The sequence below is a fragment of the Varroa jacobsoni genome, unplaced genomic scaffold (genome assembly GCF_002532875.2).
Source record: "Varroa jacobsoni isolate VJ856 unplaced genomic scaffold, vjacob_1.0 scaffold_1110, whole genome shotgun sequence".
Taxonomy (NCBI): Eukaryota; Metazoa; Arthropoda; class Arachnida; order Mesostigmata; family Varroidae; genus Varroa; species Varroa jacobsoni.
This window is the reverse complement of record NW_019214012.1, coordinates 70725-90462: the sequence shown is the minus strand read 5'-3', so window position 1 is coordinate 90462 and position 19738 is coordinate 70725. Positions and strand designations below refer to the sequence as shown.

Genomic DNA, 19738 nt, shown 5'->3' with positions numbered 1-19738 from the left:
GAGTAAGAAAGGAGCAAGGCAATTTAAATGCAAAAAGAAAAAAAAGGATTGACTGTTATTTAGTACTATATTTATTTAGTATATAATTTCATGTAAAATTATCGTCCAAATGACGATTATTACGACGGAAATCATATTGTTCAAAATCATTAATAGCGGATCTCATGGATAGCCTTTTGAGGACATACGTTCCTATTTAATTTCTCAGCTCGGAGCGCTTTCAGTGAAGTTGTCGTTGAATAATCATAAAGCGGGACCAGTTACCATTATGAAGTAGCTTATAGACAATATTATGATCTATTACATAGAAAACATTTAAGAATTATTCGATTTAGTGAATGATGCCGATCCAACTGTCAGGCTTGTACGAAGATAGAAGCTAAATGCCGCCACACTTGCGACTCCTATCGGAATCACAAAAAACGCCATAGTACCCATTCGAGTCTGTATGGGGATTTTCGGTTATACGCTTTTGCACAAAGGCACGATCCTGCAATTGACGGTGTCCGCAAGAACACGTTAGAGAGATTACACTGCTACGACTCATGTGTCCTGAGCTCTCCCATTATTATGATTATCAGGAACATAAACGTAAACTAAAAACACGATGAACTTCTTTCAGACTAAGAATATATATGCTGACCGTCACGTAAAAAATCTAATCTATCAAATAGATTTTAATTCAATCTATAGAACGATCATAAATTCCTAGTTTATATATATGTCCTGATTGTAACTGTCAGTATTAACATTTTTTTTTCTTACAAATTAGGACAAAGCACAATCGAACTTTTTCCATTGGTTCGGAGACTATACCTGCTAATGCTTTGGACGATCGTAACAAGTTGGTTTGCTCCATTGCGGATCTACGTTGAACGATAATAAAAACCAATTTCGATGCTACCCAAAGCAAACCATGCTAAGCTATAGATCAGTAGTTGTCCTTTGAAGATTAAGCAATCTGTGAGCTGACGAATACAGTCGAGTGAGCAGTATCCTAGGCCATTACGAGCTCTATGATGATATCAAACGCCCACGTATTTGGTCTCTTCATTCGATAAGTTTCTTTTTCTGTCGACAAAATACAAGGTGTTTGAATTCAATTAAACAATGATATTCAAACAGACAAGGTGGCTTTGCCGCAATATTTCATTTGATCTTATTTAGTCACAAGGCGAGGATGGACATCATGTCCTTTCATGCGTCTCCTCTGCCAGCGGTCTCCGAATAGGACACCATTTACTCTGCGATTGTTCGAACATCGAAAGCTTCTAGATTTTCTTAATATGAGCCTGTTCTGTGCTTTGAGTTCCTATTTTGTTCCTCGGCCAGAATTCTGCTGTCAATTGCTGTGGTCACCTCTGCTGTTGTTACTATAATAGGAACCCCAGGCTTTCAGTCAGCCTAGCATGTACAACAAGTAGACGTGGCCATAAACACTACGAAGGGTCCTCGATTGATGGAGCTCGCTCTTCGTCACTGTGCTATAACAACAACCTCTGACAAGGTTGTTACTAGCTGCATTGTCGTATGCAGCGTGTATATACATTGAAAGTTGACGATTCGGAGCATAAATACAATGCGGAGATAACAACAACAGGAGCCCTTAAGATGACTGAGGTCATCGTATAGTGATTGTAACGACACAGCTTGTTGTAACAGGATCGTCATGCTGGGTATGCATAGATGTATATTCGGCACAACAGGACACTCGCCCCTACGAGGATTTTCATACATAAACATGTACAAAGCCGAGTACAGATGTTTCAGCTTACATGGCCGAGTCAATAATGGCGCAGTTGGCGAATCAAGACGTTCTGTACATAACCGGGCTATTGAAACTCAAAAGTTAGCTTTCACTATTTGTAATTCAACTGTACAAGACGCATATGTTTGAGCTGAGAGCGCTGCGATTCGATGAGGCATAAGCTTTCCTTTTTGCATCACCTGCGTATATCCATTTCTCTTCATAGGCCCCCTGCGTCCCTTCTTGAACTATAATGATTTGCAGAACTCAAAGACGCAGTGTAAGTATCAACACCGCATTCGTAATCATAACATCAATGAAAGTATATGTTGTAGAGGATTAGCTAATGTAAGCACGAAAAGACACATTTATGTACAAATATGCGCAGCGATCGTTTCTCACTAATAGACGGTTTGAACGGATTAGCTGATACGCTCTCTCAAGGGGCGTGTCGCTCGAACGCTTAAGAAGAAGGAACTCGCAGGCCTCGCTGCAACGAAGAAAATCCTCTAAGTAGCAATGAATAGCAAAGGTTTCACAGAACGTCCCTCCGATTTGCGTCTGTGAAACAGTATCGAGCCTCGATGTTGGGGCACTCTACTAAGTGTTATTGCTGCGGGTGCAATTGAAGTTTACTTTAGAACTAAATCGGGAAAAGAACTGTAGAATCAATGGCACTATTGTATGATTGCCTGGTTACTCTAACTAGCACTGGTAAAATGCGAAAACAACTCACAACAAATCCGTACTGTTTACCTACCTTGTTTCTCATTTGAATTTTAGACGTTAGATCAATGCTGGAAGATGACTTTCGGAGCGTCAGCCTTGGCGGGATATATATTTTCTCATACCACGAAGAAGCGTCTCTGAGCCCTCATTGTCTGTGAAACGCTTTCCATCAGTCCCATGGAATCAACTTTACGACATTCGTTTGTTCCTTACTCCTTTATTAATTATGCTGTCGCCACTCTGTGCATACACTATTGCTACTTACTATTCTTTTTGCTACCTATTATTACTTTTGTATCCCAAACCGTAAACAAACCAGTTTGAGTTATTTACTGTTAACGTACAAAACACGAATACTTTATGCAGGAATGATTCACCGGTGCACGCATATACATCAGAGGTTCTTAACTCATGAACGCAATCAATGGACAAATGGATGGTAGTAATTAGAGACCCAGGAAAAGCTTTGCATATGTCTTTTGCCTGAATATTCTCTCGATCCTTGAATCCGGTTCCCGAAACCCATAGCCGATCATATGTACATATTTATATCGACAAGTATCTTAAGGCCGTCATCGCTACCCAGCTCGACAGCGGATCAGCTCCATAAACATCAGTGATACACATATGCGCTGTTGGATGTAGAACTGGCAAGGAACACGTATAAAATTTTGCTCGTAAAATATTGATTTATTCTTTAGTTGGTAAATTAACCGAGTTGTCCTAACGGTGCTGAGGTCAAAATTCGAGCCTGAAAGTAATAAAGGATACAGCAAATGACAAGAATGTAACTAATCTGTGTTCTGATCTTAGTCATCTAAGGGAGTCTCCAGTGCCAGTATTTCCTGTCCTTCCTGTAAAGGCGGTGATGTCAGCCTAATGCAAATTTTTAGCTCACTGCATCAGTGCAAACAATCACGCAATTCGCTAGTAGTCCGCTCCAGGCTTTTGTTCGATAATCCAACGGTCGCCTCGCCTCTGTCCTCGTCTTTGTTGAATCGTGATGACCGAGTAGTGATAATGGTAGTACAGAAACTTGTGCATCGGTGCCACCGCATCACCGCCTGCCGATTCAATCAATTCCAATCGTTATAATGTCTCTCGTCATGATGGCCATCTGATCAATCGCCGTACTTGAATGAGCCGATTACTTACTCTCCCTGTTTCCACATCCTTGTCTCTATGTGCACGACTCAAGTGCCCTTCCTAATCACGAAGCGTCGTGGCATTAACAACATCACGGAGCCGATCAACGCGATGCGAATCTCAATGCTCCTTCGCATAGCACAGGACAAAGAGGTAACGGCGATCGATCAAAGGCTTCTTGCTTGAGTAGCTATCGGGGCATTGATACATTCAGCAGTGGATTGAGGGACGAAAAATGAAGGAGCGAGAGTTGTTAAGTCGTTCGAACTTGCTAGCAGTAATAGCAACGATGACAATAACAACAGCAGAAACAAATCACATAAGTAGCCTTATAATAAATAGATTCTACGCGATCTTGTTGTTGGCGCCGTTCCGTCTCAGCTGTTGCTGCCGTAGCTGCTCACATTGCTTGACTGTTTTCGTTTGGTCGGCAGAACATGGCCTCATTTGCACGATATCACTCCGCCCACGCGTTCGTTTTTGTCGCGATCGGGCTGTGCTATGCGTTATCCGTTGTCCGTAGTTCATGTTCGGGCCAAGCGTAGGCGCCGCGAGCAAGACAGAGAAACACGACTTCGATCAGCTCTCCATTGATCAATCCGCATCAGATTTCGTTCGACCAGACCGCGTTTCCCTGATTCGATCAGATCAAAATAGCATAATACACCCAGATGTACGGCCGGATAGGTGGATAGCATAGACCAATCAATCTCACAGTTTTACTTTCGGATCTTTCTTTCTCCGCGATTGAGCTTAGTGATGACCGATAGCCGTGACTTGTAGAAGGCGGAGCGGACTCGGCTGAATTTAGCTTGCAACGAGGAACGAGGCCAACAGCTTATCAGGCGGTAACGATGACGATGGCCGAAGTGGCAGAAGTGCAATTGAAGTTGACGGGAAAAACGATCGACACCTAATAGCATTATCGTGCATTGAAGGTAAACTCAGGAAACTATTACCGTTTTGGTAAGAGTTCGAATGATCAAGAATATTTAAATATTTTGAGCAGATTTAGCCTATTGCGATACAGACATTTCTGAAATTCAGAAAAAAAAGAAAACACTTCTAACGAATGATAGTCGGTAGATAATAATCAGCACTATGATGAAAATTGGGTTAGTGAATTATACCACAAACATTCAGTAATTTCTTTGTTATATGTCAAAGTAGTAGTAAAAAATATATTATCAACTCTCCGAACATGCGGAAGCTAGCTTGGTAAATCCCACAGAAGTAGATCAGCATAAATAATTAATTATTGAGGGTGGCATGAAAAATCATATACGGTCATATTCTTCTAGCGAATACTTGATCTTGCTAGGCGCTCATTTTTGCACCTTCTTCTCTACAAAACTAGCAGAAAAAAGCCAATGATAATAAAAATATATTCTTTTTTCAACTATTAGACTTATTATATAAATATGTTGCCCAGAACATCAATAATGATTATTCACGTACTACAAATTATCTACGCGATCCGAGTGATCCCTACCTTCATTTGGCCACCCTACCTATATCTGAAGAAAATTTGCGGCATCGTTAATTATCGTCGGAGCGGAGCGCTAGCCGTAGCAATGAAATTTCCGAATCGTATGAATCAGCATACGGACACAAATATACCTGCCTGCCCTATATAGACGCCGTCAGGCGAAACATGTCTATTAAATACTTTGGCCGATCGATGGCCGGTTTAAAATACAGAGCACCATTCGGATGGGCTCGCTAAAAAGGCCGGCTCGAACCCAGAGCGGGAAAGCAATGTAGGCCATTTATAATGTATACATTAAAAAGGCCGCCTGTACCTGCGAGAAGTCAAAGTCATGGTTACAGCGACAACGCCATCCGATCAGGCCACGACGCCGGTGATTATGGCAATTACGGCCATAGTATTGATAATTATCATAACAATAACAGCTAAGCCCATAACAACTCTCTGATCATATTTCGAGGTACTCATGCGTAATAGCGCGATCGAATCTATCGACTGCTCCATTGCTACTGGCGCAGTCGTTGCCCAAATTATCGAAAACGCGCCCAAATCACTGAAAAAAAAAAAAAAAAAAGGAAAATGGCGAAGACTCAACGACGGCCCAGCTCCACCGTACTTATTGTATTACGAATCAGCTTAGAATGTATTATGTATACACGGCGCAGCGGCTCAATATCGCGCGCGTATTGGGTACCTTAGATCCATCAGTCACGTAGGCGATACGCAATGACTACATACATAGTTCGGAACGGTACGGGAATTTCGTTTTTGCCAATATCAACAAATCGAAATGAGAGGAGACAGGGATTTGTTGAACGTGCTTCGTCCGATGAAGGAAGCCATTAAAATGGGTACGTGTACGTGTCTGTATAGCCGGCAATATTGAGCGCGTCGTAATTCATTTTTGCAGTAAATTTACATAAATCTTTAGCTATATAATCAGTGAGTAAGGGAAGATTGCTATCTAATTAGCTAGTTGACCGGCAACGGGTTTCTTCCCCAACGAACCTGCACTGTTAACATACAGGGTCCATATAAAATAGCGCAGGTCTCTGTAGGTAAAAATGTAAAGTCACGGTAAAAGGTGGATCTATTTGAACACCGAAGGTGTTTATTTAATTACCACCAACGTATAGAGACGAAAGGTAATAGATATAACTAATTATTTTGATTAATACCCCACACTGTGTCAGACGCTGCAGGAGTACAGATGCGCTATAAGAAGCACACTGTTGTAAACGTACGAGTATTACATGCTCCCTTACATTCTCTAGAGATCTTGGAAATATACGAGATATTATAGTATCATTGCATATATATCTTCGCGAGCTTTAGGACAATTCAACGAAAACATCCCGTCCACAGCATCTTAAATCCTGGTCGCGGGCTGATGTGTCGGATACGAATAGCACGTCAAAAAAAATTAACGAGTCTTTCTATTTATTACCTTTGTCGGAATATAGGTCTCATTGTGGCCACATTAGCTATGGTGGTATTGGTAAAATTCTGTCTTCTTCTTTCTACTACACTAATACTTCTAATTGACTTTGCCTGCTACTGATACTTCTCAATCTGTACAATATCTGCACTATTGTCCTACGCATTATTTATTGACAATTAAGAGATTACCGCCAATGAGTAGCGAGCATTACGACGACCTGATCAAAAAGCACCCTTATACAAACGTACTGTATTATAGGTCCTATGTTTGCTGCGCAGCGGGGAGGCCGCCAACTGCGGCTACAGTAAGCGTAGTTACCTAACCTAGGACGGTCACTAAAAATGCCAACATATCATATAAATAGACGTACGAATAAAAGGAATATTTTTGAGTTTCCCCGTCCTGTCTCATTTACAGTCGAACAGGGGCTTTCAAAAAACATTACGCTGCTGATTCTATTTCGTAACATCATTATTTTGTTGTACGTTAACGGATCCGGCTTTTCTGGTCGTTCAGATGTAAGGTAGATCTGCGTTGGTCCGCCGTTATTTTCGCAGCTTCCGAGGCCACTTTCCCGGCTGACGCCATCGCTCCAAATATTAATGCACATTATAGTGGCAAATATAACTAATCGATCGATCATATGATCACTAAATACCATTGTCTATCGGTCTGTGCGTACGTCGATCTGTGTAAATACATGTACGCACATAAAAATACATACGAAACCTCGCATTATCTCGCTTTTGTAAACACATACATAACCGTATCATCTTTCGTTTCTTCTCACTTCTTCTGCCCGTCTGCCGCCTGTCAAGAGTCTGTCTTAACGCATCTATCGAATAGGCCGATTTATCGTTTAGGATCTTGGTGTTAGGCTAACTGTGAGCCAAAGAGAAACACGTCCGCGGTCTTGTTATACAGCTGCACCTTATGCAGCCCTTTCTATTGATGCGATAGACAGAATGCAGCGTTTACCAGTGAACAAATCAGTGGCGACCCAAAGGCAGATACTATACATCGCTATAAAATAATAAATCATAATTTTCGGTGGTCGCAATTACATAATCGACAAGGACGACTATGACGTTGCCGTTAGCGACGACCCGATGTGCTAACAATCTGCCAACGCCTTTAGATACCGGGACACTGAGCCGCGGCATCTGCGTCTACAGTATCTATAGAGTAAGATACAAACAACAGCAGTATGGACGTCTGAAAGCGACGCCTCGATGCGAAAAAAACAAGAAGCGACTAGAAAAATGACACAGGAAAAATTTATCGTCACCAAATTGATTCTACGATTTAGATTCAATGATTGTATCTGAAATAAAATAGCAATGAGCAAAAGGCGGAGGATCATAATAGTGAATATAACAGCAACCGGAAACAATGGTCCGATGACTCATTTCTGTTTTCGTAAGAGATGTCTCGCATTATTGAGCGCGAGAACGAGTACGCAAGGGACAAGGCGATTAAACATTCAGAGAAACTAGACGATAGACGAGGGGCATTTCTAAAGAAAGTTGTAACCGCAACAATTGTTGACAAATTAACAGATATGTAAGTGCGTGACCCTGTGACAACGCTTATTTTCGTTGTTTCGTAAGACCATACAATCATTGTCGTTGTTTCTCCTATTAGCACAGCCATAGTGATTAAATTTTCCCTTGAGAGATGAACGCTAGACATATAATGCGTACATTTGAGTGTGCAGAGAAGCTTCAACCGAATATAAAATTAAACTTGAGTGTGGCTAAACCACCTAGCCGTCTGGTTATCGAACGACGTTCCACAACGACAAGATCAATAGATTTCGATATACACGCTTTGTAAAAAAATCCCTTGATTCACTGTTTCTAAGGTGGCCTAGACGATAAACAGCGACAAATGTCTGTATCGCCTCTTTTTAGCTAGGCCACCCGGACGCATTTCCGTATGACTCGTATGGAACAAACGACCTGTTTTGCTCCTTTTATATTCAGCGTGATATTATATATCAGCGCTGCGAAGTGAATTCTTCTAACTAATTCACTGCATTGTTATTGTTAGTGTATCGAACGTATACGCTTCGAAGCGCCGTTTTATCGTAGCTGTTCGAAATTGGGAAGGACGGTATGTAGAGTGTGAAAGGATGATAAATGACCCTGACCGACTAATTACTTCGACGACAATAGTCGAATGCTCTCAATCAGTGATTGTTGGCACCTTTTTGACCCAGGTCCGTAGTTGGTCGGCCTTTGATGAACGCATCTGTTTGGATCGAAATGGTTAAAGCCTTAATTTAGTGGCCTGCTCACGGTTAGTTTCGACGAACGACCCTTCGAAGCTAAACTAAGCATTGCCCCAACCGTACGTAATAGCAACGATAACATCAACTGTAAAACGTGTACATATGTGTAACGGTCGAAATTGATATCTTTCTGTAGTAAATGCCGAGATTCATAAGTGGGGATGGTCCACACTGGGGGGCAACATTACGCCTTACCCACGGACATAGAAAGTTTGTAAAAAGCAATTTTTGCGATTGCTCTACTTTGTCATATCCAATACGGGTCGATTTTTAATTCTTTAAATAGAGAGAACGTATATACACAGGTCGCCTTATAGGGAAAGCTTATCCGTAGAAAGTCTTTTTCCTGCTAAGTCTGTAGAAGTACGTTTACTGGGCATTCTATTTTCGCATAGTTCAAAGAAGCATGGAAGCTAACGTTTTTTCTATTACGTTGTAAAAAATATAGGTTGTACAAATGCAATAAAAATTAGAATACAAAGTTCCTCGAGACCGAAAAAATGCTTGTTGAAGAGTTGTCTCGAGGATTCACCGAGCGATTGCCAAGTTCTATCAATTAGAGACTTGTACAACATCTAACACGTAATGTTATAAACGAAAACACTTACAGGTGGGAGTCGAGATTAAAAATCATGCGCGGATTTAAAGCTGTCACGAGTCCAGCGAGGGCAACCGGTCCAAATTTTCGTCTATTCAACTCTACACGAACCTTATAATTGGTATAGTCTTGTTTAAAAAAGGAGAAAAGTAGCAGATGCAAATGAGCACGAATCATGAATTTGTAGCCGCGTAGTTTATGTGTCACTTTTAGCCCATGGCAAATTCAGCAGAACCTAGTCATTGAGCATATTTGCCTTACTGGCTAAAAGAACTGTGCCTGAGACATGAGCCTTTAAGGCGTGCATGTGGCGATAAAAGGCCTAGTCAGCGTAGACACCGCTACACCTATTCGGCAATCGTTCGTTCTCCTAAAGGGTTGTTTTTACTTGAAGCTTAAGGTTGCCTTACGCCCGTGGGCGCACGTATATGAAGCCGACTAACGAAAAATAGAACCGAGGTAAACGTTTTAATGAGGCCATTACAAATACGATTATTACCATAGACTTCACAACAGAAACAATTTACTAATTAAACAGGTAGAACGTATGAAGGGAGGGATCTTTTAGACACGGTGACCTATATATCAAACTTAAATATGACAATAGCAACCATTTCTTTCTTCTTAGAAAGCTAACGACGAAAATTTAGCCGCTCTATGGAAAATGGTGAAACAGAAATCGGCATAGTGCAAGATGTATCTGTGATTGGTCTTTACCTGTAGATCGAAGTACCTTCTTTATAACATTGTTTTAAATCTCTGATATGTAGACACTGTTATTACCTCGTTAAAAAACGAGAATTATGATACGGGACAATTTTTGGTATTTATTAATGTAAAATTAGCTTTATTGGGCAGTCAGCGTGATTGAAACGTTAGGAATTTTCTATGAAAATTCGAATTGAAGGCATCCATATATGAAACTATTGAAACCAATAAAATAGTCAAGCTTTTACGGTTTAGCGGTTACAAACCGACGTAGTTGAGAGAAAGAAACGTCTCTGAAAGAGAAAGAAACGTATTATCTATTATTTGGTACGCACGAGGTTACTGTGCTCGATTTTTAAAATATTGTTGTTTCAAAAGAGAATTTGTTTTTAAATTTGTGAATTGTGAGCGAAGTGGCTTAGTAATAGCACGAATTCAATTGAAGACTTCGTGTTCATTCCACTTGGCACAATATTAGAAACGACTATAGTCGTATGCAAAGGGTACCGATTCTGGTGCATGAAATAACACTTATACGGGAATGGCAGCGGCTGCAATCATTGCAACAAGCAATATGTCTTACACGTTTGTCTATCTGCCCGTCCATAAGGGACACAGATATCGTAGGTCATATCTCACTGGTACAACAGATTACACGGCCAGCAATCGATGGACAAAATCATGAAATACGGTGCTTCATATTAAGACTGACACCCCGCAACGTAGACTTGTTCTTCGTTAGTTTTCGTCAAGGAATCAAGTGAGCTCAGTTAGGTCTCCTGGATAGTACGCGTCGTAATATCTCGCAGTTCAGATACGGGGTGATTCGATATCAAGGGAGCACAAGACAGGAGCGTGGCTCAGTATTTCGAGCGGATGTGACAAGATGCTCTCAACGCTGCCGGCCGTTCCTGCTAATATCGCTAAGCTCTTCGGCTAGAACTGGATCGGCCCTGGGCAGTTGGATTTGTCCTTGTATTGCACTCTCGTTTGCCACAGATACCGCACACAGCTATGGCAAGTCTTTCTTTAGAACATCATTCAGTTCTTATACTAGTAAATCTAATAGGATAAATCTGCATAGATCTTAAAAATAGACTATAGATGTATGTTGGATAGGACCAACCGAACATACCATAGCAGCTAACATCTTATAGAACTTCCAAACAGATTGACTGGCAAGTAAATTCTACACAAGTTGCGAATCAGATAGGTTCATAGTGCAGTTAAGCAATTTGTCTGCTAAGTTAACAAGGTCTGTTACCCTAGATAATTTTTTTGTTGCTTTGAAAAATAAACCTTAAGTAGCACTAGGTGAGTCGGTCAATATAATTTTCTACTAATTTTATTTTTCTGTTTACGTTGTCATTATTTTTAGTAAAGGGCTAAATAGAAGAAGATATTGTTATGCATTTTCCACGTCACCCACTTCTTGATGTGCGTGAGATACCTTACTAGAGCGGAAAACGTATTGCCTATCATTTAACACTTCCGAATATTGACATCACCGCAACACTTGCTCTGTTAACACGAAGATTCTTAGAGAGGAACACGGTAACGGTGGTTGTTCTTCTCGGACGAAACGCTGACATCGTAAGTGGACTGAGGTATTCAAGTACCATCGAATACCTCAGTCCACTGACGAGCGTACCCTCCTCGTATTGTCTTCTACTTCCTCTTTGCTATCCTGTACCCCAGTTGACACAAGACTCAAGGATATCATTATACATTCGACACTCGAAACTGGTCATCGGCACACAGACACTAGAACAAACAGTTCTTCCATGAACATAATCCCACACACTAACAATGGCTGATGCTAGGCTAATATACTGCTTGACTCTGAGATAGGTTGAACGGATATTGTTCGCGAGCTTTGGACAAGCTCCTTTGAAACATCCCAATGGATTTATCTGTGTTCGTGTACTACAATATCCACCGACAGATCTTGTTTGAGTCTTTTTTTTCCTTTTCATCGCTTGTCCTTTTTATGCACGCCGCGTTTCCTTCTCTGTCTTTCTCTCCGGTCACTTTGCTGTCTCTATGAATGTCTCCGTGTATATCAAGTTTTCATCCTCTCACTTCTTCTTTTCTTGGGCGCCTCCTGTCCTCCCACCCCACCGGTTTCCGTCGCGTCTCTCGATGCATTTCTTGCGCGTGATATCTTAGAGTTTTTCGCCCCTTTTTCAAGGGACCATACCTCCACCAGGTAGGACATGGGCGAGACTCGTCGCTCGTAGCGCCGAGTCGGCGACGCATCCAGAGTGGGTACTCTGTCGACCAATGTCCACTCTTCAACACAGTGTCGCGACGACAATCGCGACGAACACATAATTATCTGCAGATGACAAAAAGAAAAGAATGGCGTAAAAACAGAAACTGGGACAGCTCGATAATAGCAGTCTAGATTAGCAGCAGAAAGTCATAGAAGATAAATCAGATTTGCCTCTATTCGTCCACGTAGCCGTTGTAAAAACTTCGCCGGTCGTCATTGAATTTTCGCTGCCGGAGCCATTCCAATCAGTGGCAATACTATCATAGTTGTTGATGAACCTAGTGATGGAAATTCCGTTGGTGCTTCAGAATCACTCAGTGGGGGGCGACACCTAAGGTCAGCTATTAGCGACCTCTACTGGTGGTACAATGGAGCGAAAAAAATGAAGGAGCATGCGTGAAAAAAGAATTTCAATAAAGGAAGAGAGAGTCCAAATCGCTGTTTAAATGATCAACAGCGTTTGGTGTGTATCAGTTGATTAGAAGGCCACTTCTGTATTGTTACTGTTATATTTACTTCTTATAGGACGGAACAGGTTAATCAAGAAACACACTGATATGATAAACAACAGTATCATAATCATGTTCAACGTGTAAGGGGTACGTTCATGAGACTGGTTGAAGCCGGAGGACTGAATCGTCTCCGCGGACTAACTGCATTTTGCGTCATGTGACAAAATTATAAAGATTTTCATCTGATAGACGCAAAACCTATTTACATGATAGCGTTCCTTAAACACCACTTACGAAGAGCACCTCCAGTGATTTTCAACCGAACAGAAACACATTCATATTTCTCTTCTTAGGAAGGTGCCTGTCTCTATATTTATCAACTCACGTCACCGAAACCTACTACAGAAGCTGTTGATGGCACCTGTAAAGCAGTTCGAAATAGGTGATAATGACTTGTGGCGTTTTTGATGTCCGCTGAACCGAAACTACTACGTCTTTGGAGTTCCATGCTGCTCCAAAAGCCCGCCCGGCTAAGTTCGACGATGGATAAATTCTGTGCTCAAGCACTTTTCTCAATCTTCCTGTCTTCGCTAAAGTCCCGCTTCTAACCTCATGTTAATAGTTGACGCAACCCTGCGGGGGCTTTGATGACGTAGCGATGGCGTTCATATCAAACCGACGATCAAAGTGGCCTCCTGGTTTGACAGGGTAATTTTGAGAAAGATAGACGAAGCCTTCGCACACAGGATAGGCATAAGACCGAGGGTGCAGGGAACAAGTCTCATGTTCTTCTCCGTTCCGAGAAGATCGACACTTCGCGATGGCGATGAAAGGAGGAAGGATATTGTACTTACTATAGACCACATAGAGGCCGTGAAAGCCTGCTCTAGATGTATGACAACACACCCATTCGACTTAATATATATACGAGCGTAGCTTGACGCCGATGCCGCCTCAAAGGGCGAGGTGGGATCTCTTATCCGCTCCTTCGTCTGTCCGCTTGCTCGATTCGTCAAAGAAATTTCCCCCACACCACTAGATGCCTTAAGGGGTCTGATGCTGGGACATCAAGTACACGAATAGAGAAAGCGACAAGAGGGCCGGTTTGACAAGCGGCACTTGCTTGCTGTCTCCTAGCTAGAGCCAGGTCAATGGAAGAGTGTGATACCGTTGATAATTTCATGGTTCGGGTGGAACTTGTGTGACCCAACAAGATGTGAATGGAGGTAGCAAGTTTAAAAGACGAGGCAAAAGGTCAATTAACTCTCGAAGAAATTGCTTGAACGTCATAGTGGTATAAGTCAATCTTTTATTATTCATTAAATTAATTTTCTATCCGGAGTAGTAATTCCAATAAAAAAAAATCTAATTCAATAGTATTTAAATAAAAGTAGATATTTTTCCTACAAAAATGGAACTTGTGGAAAAATCTGCAGATGTGCACGAGCAATGCCTCTCCGTATACAAGCCTCTTGCTCTTAAATTTCATTTAGCGTCGAGTGTTGTCAGCATTCTTTTGTAAAAGCAATATATTTTTACAACAATATAAAGTCTGAAATTAAAGCTTTCTGGGAGAAAATAACGTCAACGGTATTTCATCTGTGGTGAAAATTTTCTATAAATAAAAAAGGATTGGCTAAAGGCTTTTTTTTGGCGAAAACCAGTTTCGCCAGTGAACGTTTTGGATCTTTTGAATTTGGCTTTGTCTTGCGTTTCCTCAAAGTATTTTTAGTATAAAGCCACTGGCTGTTCGGAATGTCACACGACCATATAGAGAGGTGAAGAATGTTACACGTTTCGCTAGAAGATCCCTAATGTAAAGTGTCGTTTAAACTGTGCTACGGTTTCCGTTTATTTTTTGAACGCAGTTTAAGGAATACACGTCTGTGGGTTTTGATGATTTTTCCAACGGTTTTAGGAAAAAGCTAGACTTCCTATGGATGCGCCTATTTTTGAGAAACCTATACTTGCATGACTTGTCCTAACGCCGTCGAGCACGAAACGTCCAGTATATTGACCACGTCCGGACAATCTTTGCTCGTAATCCGTCACAGATAGGATTTAAGCGAAGCTAATGAATATGCCTAGACCTTGACAAATTAGTCAAAATATGTTTATTCAGCCTAGGAGTATTCTGAGGAACTTTTTTCTGTATACCCGTAACATTTGGCTCTCTTCGTCTTAACCTTAGATATGAACGTTATTTCTCGCAGTACAGAAATAATTGTTATAAACTGAACTGGCATGTGACGCTTTCGTTCTGTACTTTGATATATAGAAATAGCGCGCTTTTTAGTATCGCCTTTATAAAACCGTGCTGCCAGCGCTAAGGCCATATGCTACAGACCTGTTCTGCTAACCACAGTGCAGCCTCCGGAGTGTCATCTGTATGGTCTCATATAGTAACTGTTCTCAATTGTGAAAGATATCCTATGAAGGGTCTGGAACTTCTTGGGAGATTAATTGTAGCTCGTGCTAGGTGTTCGGCCGACGGACCTAACTCGGCCGCCAGATAAAAAAGCAGCTAGAAACGGCTAGGGCATGCAGAACTCTGTCGGGGACGTGGGCCTCGAAGAGACGAACCTAAGCTAGAACCGGCCACGTCTAAGCAGAGGGCACACCTGCATTTCGTTTCCTTTAATCTTCCATAATAAATGTGCTGACGAGTTGTGCCCAGCCGCAAGTGCATTTTTAATCGTTATGGCTTCACGAATCCTCTTTCATTGGCTATTTGTGTCAGCGTGACTAGCTAGAATTTTCAGCCAAGCGTGAATAGAGTCGATGCTAAGAAGGGCCCTAACTATCCGAGTCTAGAAATTGAGAGAAACTTATACCTGAATGCGATGTTGATTACTTGTCCAGATAGAAGGGCATACGTTTGAAACCCAAAGCTGATAATCGTAGCATATACTATACTCTCGAACATTATAGATATCGCAAAGTTTAAAGCAGGAGTTGCCCTACAAAACATATAAAATAACATCAAAAACAAAAGATCTGTCGCACTTGGTAAACGCACGAAGTTCCTCTTGCTCTTTTCGCATCTGCGACTTCAACACGTCTTGCTGCTCCTCTAACTACTTATGACAGTGCAAGACTCCCTCTTCCCCATTCCTGTATAACGTAAGTGCCGCTATGAGAAGCCGATACGCTTGGCTTCTTGAGCGTCCTCTATGTGTTGTTCGACTTTGTCGCCAAACAAACCTACTCTAGAGCGATTCGTTGAGGCTTTGTGTGAGCCTCGGCTCTCGGAGATTAATGGGGAAGTACTGAGTTCGGTTGCAGTATGAATGCGCCAGCGAATGCGCGTTCTTTTTTTAACATTTAATGTAAGAGACTTCTCGAAAGCTGAAATCCATTATGGGCCCGCTTTATAGCACGGTATTTGATTAGCGACCATAGTTAAAAAGAAAATTATATACTTACATCTAAGCTCTTCACGCTACCTACGACGCTTCGACGCATCTCGATGTCTTAAGCAAACGTGCACAATCTTTGCACAGTATTTGAATGTCATGCCGTGGACCTGAGCAACTGATTAATGAGATATGACTGTCCGGCCATTTCTGTGACGGGTGAATATGCATAGTTTCATTTAATGCTGTTTGCTCTGTGTTTCGATACGAGTGTACCTGTAGGTAACCGAATTGTATAGGCGGGCCTATTTATTTCGAAAGGAAGCCTCAGACTGTGAACGCTTTCTACAAGTTTGCAATGCACAGCATGCACGTCATGAAACCCTGACCTGTGCGTGCATATCTAAAATGGAACAATTGTAATGTTAATCATATTCAGTGACAAAATCTGATTTTGTTTTTATTCGACAAAACCCTCGTCATATGATTCAGATAGAAAATGTTTGCTGATCGATTCGACCTTTCTAAGTCTGTATGTATGTAGGATACATACATAGATTAAAAAAAGTTCTAGTAATTTTTACAATTTTTGGAGCGTCGGCACGATACCGTGATAGAATAACTAAATTAACATTAAACTAACAATGAAGACAGGCAAACTAAACTGCAGAAACATTATAATTGCATTTCCAAAGCAAATTTATAAAATTTTTAAAAAAAGCTTCCCAATAGTGTCGGGTTCGACTAGAGAGAGAGAGAGAGAGAGAGACAAGATTAGGCAGCGTTTTGAATATATGTCGTTCGTATCTATTGCAAAATATGGATAACTATCGCGTTAGCGCAGGGATTCATAAGCAAAAATTAAGAGATGTTGCGTATATTTTACCCAATTCGAAGGTTCACTCAGTCCTTATTATACTTACTGTAAATGCAATAATTGTACAGGTATAATTGAAATATTTAAAATGGGAATAGAGGCACACAAATATATCATTCTAATTGAATATCCGCAGTAGTCCATCGCGTAAACATATTAAAGCTCTACCGTCGGTCGAGCAGTTTTCGCAGGTACAGCACTTAAGATTCGTTTAGGTAAGCGCAGAAAGTAAAAATTCTGTTCAGTCGCCATATGTCTGCCCCGCATTTGACGACCATCCCTTACCAAAATACGCTTATCTTATAGTACACGGTTTGACTGATTTGTTGAATGTCCTAGTTCGACGAGGTGATCAACAATTGTTGTCAATTAACAATTGTCTGCGGTTCGATTGTTTTCATGGACCCATCTTGGAAAGTAACCATTGGAACAAAGCGTCGACGCCTTTGTTATTAACTCTTTCATTATGGCCCCTCTCAGTTAGTTTTCATGAAGGGTTGATATTTGTAGCTCCGAACACCCCGTTTCTGTTCTAGCAGAATACACGCGGCAACTGTGGCCGTATGTTAATAGCTAAGCGATGGCAACAACGATGACATGTATGGACAACGTGTGTCCGCGTAAACACGCACACAGTCTCCTGGATCATAAATAGACTACTAGCGTACTGATGGTCCTTTGCCTCACGCCTGTCCCACGCATGCCTAAGGGCGGTGAAGCTCTCGACCTCCCCCCCCCCCCCTTCATCGTGTCCTTGCCAAATGATATTCGTAGCCAGCACAGGTTTTGATGTGCACAGCGTTGTGACCGCTTTGCATCTTTCATATCACGCTATCTGTCCTATTCACAATAGAACCAGTGAGTCCGACAATCACCAACGTGTTACCTAATATTTTGGAGAAATGACAGAACGTATCTTTGTTTCACTGTTTTACTGGCTCACCGACTGCCCCCCGCCGAGTGTTCTTGACTCGCCCGCTTTACATAGGGATTCGCCCGCACTGTCTGACGGCGTTGCTTGTGAATTCTATGCAACCGAACCTCTTCCCCTCCCCTCTATACTATCCCTTACTCTGTACGTTAGTCGGTACGAGCATCAGTTATAGCAGACGGACAACGACGTAGAGACAGGCAGGCAGAGAAGAAAGCGAAGCCCGTCCATCACAGCATTTTGCTCTCCGACTGAAGGGACGATAGGCAGAACGGCCGTCTATTCCCTTCGACCCCTGCTTGACTTCGTTGCCACCGCACTCGTGTCTTGTCGTTTTTTTTTTGGCAACGCCGTCCGCGTCAACACAGTCACTTGCATTTCGTCTCTTCTCGCTTGGGGCAGTCCTCAGACGGCGAAACCATTCATCGGCCGATTTGTCCTCGACGAGTGCTGGTTCGCTGGCCTCACTATGTTCTGTATCGCATTTTGCACAATGTAAAACGCAAAATTTTGCATGCTATTCTTTAGCAGACAGATAGCTTTTCTATTGTGTCCTGCACTGAAAACGACAGTCGCTACCATTCTTAGAATCCCGCCTCCCTTTCTCTTAGTACTGAAGCACTCCCGGCTCTACCGCACACGATACAAATATACAAAGGCGTAAAGATGGAAGTGTCGTTCAGACTTCCCGGGGGCCTTTTTCTCCTGCGAAGTGGGGTTCGGCTTTTCCCGTCCAGCTGTCGTCGGTTCGTTGTTCAAAAAATACGGGATAAGAAGCAGCAATAGCAACATGTGCTTTTTATTACCGACGCATTTTTATCGCTGCAGTGTTCCCGCTATTAACGTTATGGGGACTTCTTTACGACACGAGGAGCACACTAGAATGACAGAAAAATGTGCAGGAGAACAAACCAAAAGAGGTATTTCAAGTATGAACTACAGCGGTGGCTGTACAAGGGAAAACGCGTTATTTTTCGAACACAAAGCAAGTAGGATAAACTGTGCTTAAGAAAAACGTTTTGGGCGGTAATACTCGTGAGAAGCGGAATCCCTGGCATGACTCGCCCCCGTTCGCTTTCCATATTTCTCTTGCTATTTTAGAAATACGTCGATTCAAAGCCTTAACGCCTGCACAAGCTTGCTTTCTGTGTGGCCTTGGTTGCCGCCACCTTCGTGTTTATTTGTATGTGTGTGTGTGTGTGTGTGTGTGTGCGTCTGAGTATCTGTGTTGTGTATGGAGATGAACATGGACGTTTCTATATTCTGGTAGAACATCACATGTTGACACGAGACATAGTGATGAATAGCGAGTATGTATGAAGACAAAACAAACGTCGCTTGTTTTACGTACCTCGTACACGAGCGCCTTATCTTTACGAGCATGAGTTCGGCCTTTGCCATCACTGTCAGCAGCAGGTCGATCAGCGACAGGACGCGCAAACGCTGCCGCTGGCCCTGACTGCACGTTCGTCGCCGGTCCGAATACGGCATAACAAAACCACGGAATAACGGCTAAATAAGAAAGGGACGAAAACGGAAAGAAGTGAGGCTGTTTCAGGATGTAGCTTTCACTATGTGTGTGTTATTTAGTAAACGTCTCTGACAGCCAGAAAATGGACGCATTAGCACGTGTCCAAAGTAATAAGCCTTTTGGTCGTTATTGTCTAAATAATGCAGGAGAAGCCCTGTCTGGGAC

At 42.0% G+C, this 19738-nt stretch overlaps 2 long non-coding RNA genes across 2 annotated transcripts; one reads left to right on the top strand and one right to left on the bottom strand.

Annotated features, from left to right (window-relative positions):
• Window positions 1–3145: 3145 nt before the first annotated feature.
• On the bottom strand, window positions 3146–3987 carry LOC147752636 (uncharacterized). Its single transcript, XR_015313542.1, has 2 exons — window positions 3632–3987; window positions 3146–3540 (listed from the first exon to the last, which is right to left on the bottom strand). It is a non-coding gene; the product is annotated as an uncharacterized LOC147752636 (long non-coding RNA).
• Window positions 3988–4107: 120 nt separating this feature from the next.
• Window positions 4108–11505, top strand: LOC111266723 (uncharacterized). Its single transcript, XR_002684237.2, has 2 exons — window positions 4108–4560; window positions 9456–11505. It is a non-coding gene; the product is annotated as an uncharacterized LOC111266723 (long non-coding RNA).
• The last annotated feature ends 8233 nt before the right edge of the window (window positions 11506–19738 follow it).